Source organism: Myotis myotis, unplaced genomic scaffold, assembly GCF_014108235.1.
Source record: "Myotis myotis isolate mMyoMyo1 unplaced genomic scaffold, mMyoMyo1.p scaffold_m19_p_2, whole genome shotgun sequence".
Lineage (NCBI taxonomy): Eukaryota > Metazoa > Chordata > Mammalia > Chiroptera > Vespertilionidae > Myotis > Myotis myotis.
The window spans coordinates 42,641,437-42,647,527 of record NW_023416324.1 but is presented as its reverse complement, the minus strand read 5'-3'; the positions used below and the strand labels follow the sequence as shown (position 1 = coordinate 42,647,527).

The 6,091-nt window shown below is 42.9% G+C and overlaps 1 pseudogene; it reads right to left on the bottom strand.

Moving 5' to 3' along the window:
- Positions 1 to 720: 720 nt before the first annotated feature.
- On the bottom strand, positions 721 to 4,087 carry LOC118677453 (annotated as a pseudogene).
- Positions 4,088 to 6,091: the final 2,004 nt, after the last annotated feature.

The window sequence follows — 6,091 nt, the reverse complement described above, 5'->3', positions numbered from 1 at the left end:
AAGTTTCATGTGGAATTCATTTTCACATAGGGATAATTACACTCAGCACTGAGGGTGGGCATTGTGGTGAGGGATATGGATATTCATTAGGTCCTTGAAGGAAAATTATAAAGGAACTTAGTCCAGAAGCTAAAAAAAGATCTTAGTCAGTAGAAAATGAAGTTAAGATATAAATATTGATTCCAGTGCTAGTTTGCTTCCCCACTTAGAGATATTATTGTTGAGTCAATTATTTCTCTCACTTTTTTTTTTTTTTACAATTTTTATTGAGCCTCTTAGTTTATAACATGAGGTAAAAGGAAAATGAGTCTCCTTAACCCGTATTTTACACAACTGTAGTAACATATTTTAAACTTCAGGGATTTATAACAGATTGCAATTCTTAAAAGTTTGGGGAGAGCACTGGCCAGTTTGGTTCAGTGGTCAGAGCGTTGGCCCATGTAACAAAGGGTTGTAGGTTTGATTCCTGGTCAAGGGCATGTACCTTGTTTGCAGGTTCAATCCCCAGCCCTGGCCTAGGCTCGAGTGGGAGGCAATCAGTCGATGTGTCTCTCTCACCCCTCACTTCCACTCCCTCTAAAAATCAATGGGAAAAAAATCCTCACTCCTAAGGTGGGTATTAAAAAAAAAAAGTTTGGGGGGAGAGTAAAAATGTTCTAACATAACTCCTTGAATTTTCCAGTTGACTCTTCCCTTACAATAGTAACCAGCTGTAATTAGTTACATAAGTTTCTTCAAGGCCATTGCTGATGTCTTTGAGTCTGAAGCATTGCTATTACAATCAATACCCACTAATTCCTCTTCAAAAATGAGTTTTGCATGTGGTGGAACTTTGGTATCAGGATGCCCTGTCTTTCCATAAGCCCACTCTACTTCAATCTCAAGTGGAGTCTTTTCTCCTTTACTCAAAGTCAAGAGTGCCTCTTCCCATCCTCTGATCACCTGCCAGTTCCACCTGTAAAGCTTACAGGCTTGGCATTTTTCTTCTTTCAACTTGTTTGAATATTGGCACCAAAACCAGTTCCATTCCACAATGTTCCTGTAAACTAGCGGTGAACAACACATTCCCTTCTTGGGGAAGTTGATTTTATCCCTTCTTTTTAAAAAATATACTTTTATTGATTTCAGAGAGGAAGAGGGAGAGAGAGAGAGAGAAAGAGAAAGAGAAAGAGAAAGAGAAAGAGAGATAGAGGGGGAAACAACAATGATGAGAGAGAATCATTGATTGGCTGCCTCCTGCACGCCCCACACTAGGGATCAAGCCAGTAGTAGCCCAGGCATGTGCCCTGACTGGGAATCTAACCATGACCTCCTGGTTCATAGGGCAATACTCAATCACTGAACCATGCTGGCTGGGCCATTCCCTTTTTTAAGAACAGATTTTGTATATTTTGGTGGACCCGCATCCGCAGTCTTGGTTTCTTTGGGTTTATCTTTATCAAGCTTCACATTTTCAGCTGCTTAGATGCTTTACTTACACTTTATCAGTACCCTTGAGACACTTTCAAAAAGATGGTTACAGGCTGTAACCAAATGGTCCTTGTAGCTCTCTTGGCCACATTTAATGTTTTCTAATAACTTAATGTTCTGCAAGAAGCGCAGCTGAACCGTGGTCCTGCAGAAACTTGATGATGTCCTTCTCCAGTAGCAGTTCGCTGTGCAGGACCCGCGGTCCAGGCCACGGTCGCGGGCCGCCGCCCTCTTCCCCACTGCCTCTGCTGTTTCCCAAGATGCTTTTTAGCAAAGACCATATCCAGTTCTGCAAAATATTTTTGTGGGAGCAACAAATACATTTGCATATGATGTGCATACACTTTACAGATGATTACATACCATCTCCAGGAAAATTCGAAGCTAAAATGAAATTAGTAATATTTTTCCTTATGATGTTTTCCTTAGCTTCTATGCCTCAGTATTTATGCCTCCCCACTGCCTATAGTTTAAGTTCTTTTTAATGGTAATATATAGTGTTTTATTTATTCTGTTCATTAATAACGAATATTTGAGAACATTTATAATATTAATGGACTTAATCGAAGAGAACTTCAACTTATATTTTTTTCAAAATATTTTAGTACCGGTATTGATAAAAGAGAATGCAATGTCTTCTGCCTGGTACCCAAGTCACCTGTTCTGTCATCGCTGCCATCTCTTTTTCCTGTTCTCTACATTATTTCCTGCACCGGCCACACAGAAGGAGCAGGCCATGAGCAGCCACTATTAGTTGACTGCCCGCTGGCCACTTTCTCATTTCTTTCTTCCTAACAGAACCATGATTTTCTTCCTTCTGGCATTTGCATACTATATGCTTCTGGCCCTCACAAAGCTCCAGCGTGTAGGATTTGATTAGTCTACACCCAACCTGGTAGATCCATCCCCTTGGCAAGGGACTGGTTTAAACATGGGTATGTGATGCAATCTTGGCCAATGAGAAGGAAAGAGAAGCCTGCCAGGTAGGGGATTTCATTGAAAACTTTCTGAGTCTCAAAAGAGGACACAAAAAAAGTGCAGAGACTCACCTCTTTTCTACTTCTAGACAGGGCTACAGAAAAAGGAGATGCCTAGAACAGCATCAAGATCATATAACCATGGGAGCAGAGGGCACACACAAGGTGGCAGAGGGGAAATATGGAAGGAACCTGGACTTTTGAAGAGGTAGTTGTATCCCTGGATTAAACCACCATCATAACAACTATAATTATAACTTACTAGAGACCCGGTACCCGGTACCCGAATTAGTGCACTGGTAGGGGGGGCCCTTGGCCTGGCCTGCAGACATCCCCCAGGAGGTCCCGGATTGCAAGATGGTGCAGGCCAGGCTGAGGGACCCCACCAGTGTACCATTGGGGCCGGAGAGGGACTACGGGAGGGCTCCAGGGCATGTCTGGCCCTTCTCACCCAGTCCTGATCAGCCAGATCCCAGCAGCTAGCTAACCTACCGGTTGGAGCGTCTGCCCCCTGGTGGTCAGTGTATGTCATAGTGACTGGTCAGACGGTTGAACTATCGGACACAGCATATTAGGCATATATATATGGCAGGTACTATTATGAGCATTTTATATATGTTAATTCATTTAGTCCTCACAACTATCTGGTGAAGTGGAAGCTTTTATTGTTTTCATTTTACAACTGAGCAAACTGAAGCAGAGATGTGCCAAGGTCACTCTCCTGATTGTTTCTCTTTTCAGATACTTATTACAGAAATTTAAAAGTGTACACTAAAGTAGAGAATAGTGCAATAAATCCCTCTCCACCCATCAATCATCTAGTTTAAACAGTTAGCAACATCTGATCATTCTTGACTCATTCATGATGCCCCTGTCCACTTTTCTCCCCACATTGCTTTGCAGCAAATCCCAGACCTCATATTATATCATACTGGATTACTTCATGCATGACAAAAACTAATAGCTACTTTTATTTGGGTTTTCTGTTATAGCCCAAACTAGTCTCTATGTATTAATAACTTTCTCCTCATAAAAATTTGAAAATGTAGATAAGCTGAAGCCAAAAATATAAAATCCACCTACAAAATGATCACCTAGCAATAACAACTAATAATCAATTAGTGTGCTTCCTTTCAGTATTTTGTACGTTCGCTTTGAATGTGAAATTGTGCTTTTTTCACTTATCATGGCCTGAGCATTCTCCATTCTTATTCCAGCCTCCATGATCTTTGGGTGCTGGGCTCCCTCTATCTTTTCTTCTTTTAGGAACTTGAGGCATGCTCTCTTTGCACTTGGAACAACACCCCCACCACTGTCATTTAATGATGTGGCAATTGTCTATCCACTTTCCTGACTAGACTAGCACACACTGAAGGTAGGAGCTGTTGCTGAGTTACAAACATTGTTTTTTCCTAAATCTCTGGTGCCTATATTGCTATAAGAAACAAGCTGACAGAACTCATCATTGTAGGGATGGTGTTGAACCTGGGGTGGCCTGCATCATGCACTGTCCCCTTTACAGGGATCCAGTGGAGAAACGTCCACTCATCCCAGCTGCAGTCACAACCATGCTGCTCCTGAAAAACAGGTGGGTGTTCTTCAATGGCTGCCATAAACAGTTGTAATATTAGTGTGTCCATTTTTGCTTTGGTCACTAGATAGTTCAGAGCTGAAGCTGTGGTTCTAACTTTGGAAAGGATTTACAGTTTTCAAAGCATAAACTCACACTAGTTTTATTTTTTCTTCACTGCAAATTATTTGTATTTGAAATAATCATATGGTATGATGATAAGGCCATTTCCGACATGTTAATTCATGAGTTTTCTTCTTGTCTTTCTTCCACGAAAGTAGCTTGCAGGTTCTGTGCCTTCTTGCTTCAGGACTGGTAAATTGTGGTTGACTTCCATTTCTGGATTTGCTTAGAAACATCTGAAGTCTTTAAGGAGGATGAGCTAAGTGTCTGTAAGGAGAGGGAGGGCTCCTGAGGGAAACGTGGAAAGAGGAGGAGTTCCCCAAGAATGTTAAAGAGGTCCCCGAGTCTCTCTGGGTCTGTGGGTTTGGAGAGCAGAGGGAAGTAGAACTCACAAGTGGCAGGACTGCAGGTGAGAAGAGTGTCCACCTACCCCCTAGGAGCAGACTTGGATTAAAATTAAGTGTGATATATAGAAAACAAAGAAACTTAATATTTCTTGTTTTACCTGAATTAGACTGGGATTCATATTCATGACAGTACTTAGTGAATCTGTGAAAGCCACCACATCTTTTTTGTAAAGAGACAGTGTACAAACAAAGCAGAGAAGAAAAGCATTATTATATGAGAAGAATGTGAGTTTTGGAGGGAGACCTATCATTATTCTACTTCAGGCCCTTGATTTTCCCCTTGGATTTCTCCGATTGCTCCCCAGCTGTCCTAGCAGGACCCACTCTTGCTCCCCTCGCTGCATCCTTCACCCAGCTGCCAGAATTGTCTTTTGCAAATGCAGACCAGCTCGGGTCCCTCCCCTGCTTAAAGTTCTCTGCTAAATCCCTTTTTACTCTCAGAATAAAGTTTAAATCTTCAAGGACCTTCGTCATTGGCTTCTGTAAGCCTTGTCTGCTAAAAGCACCCCCCATTCCTACCCAAACTTGACTCTCAAGCAATAGTGTCCCACTTGTTATTCTGCAAATGCACCATCTCCCTCTTCTCGCCTGGTTCTTGCGGCTCATAAAGTCTTCCCATGGACCAGCTCCTACTATTTCAGAACACTCCCAGTGACAGGGTCATCCAGGCAGCCTTCTCCAACCCTGCTCTCTCCATGCGGGCTAGGTGTGGTGTCTCTGCTCTGTGTCCCCAGGGCACCCCAAGGTTACACCTGTGTCCCTCATCACAGTGATTTGAACTGCATGTGTCACAGTAAGAGAGAACAGGGAAACTTGTTTATAATTGGGGGTTCCAGCGTCTGTAGATGTGTCTGATGGATGGTGACATGGGAGCAGGAAGACATTGCAGAGAGAGTCTTGGGCGTCTAGAGGAAATGAGGAAGAAGTCTGGCACTGTGGTCCACACTTGGCAGCAGGGCTCAAGGGCAAAATGGTTTGAAATCCAACGTGAGGATGTATTCAAAAATGCCTAAGGCAGAGACTGCAAAATCTGCTCCAATATCCGGTCTCTGTTTTCCTTTCAGTCATATAAACCCTTCAGGGTTTCATGTGGTCACGTGGCCAAAGATTATGTTTTCCCAGACTTCCTTTCAGCTGGGTATGGTCAGGTGACTAAGTTCAGGCCAATAGGATGGAGTGGAAGTGATGTATGGATACTTCCAAGTTATCAGTAAAGAAAGTAGCTGCTTACACTGACTTTTTCTTCCCCCTTCCTGATGGCTGAGACCCAGAGATGAACGAGGAAACCCAGGTGCCGAAATAATCCCGTGCAGCAGAGCTTCCCACCAGACTAGAGAGCTCACCTAGTTCTGTTCTGATACATGAGCATGAAACAAACTTCTGCCATCTTGGTTAAGGTGAGCATATACGTCTATTTTCCAGGTATTCATTTCATCCAGAAAATTTATCAATGGGAATGGGAGCTCAGGGTGGGGAGGGGGATTATAAACAATCATGCCAGAGGGCATCTCCCACAGGAGGCACTATGCAGGGTCCCACTGAGG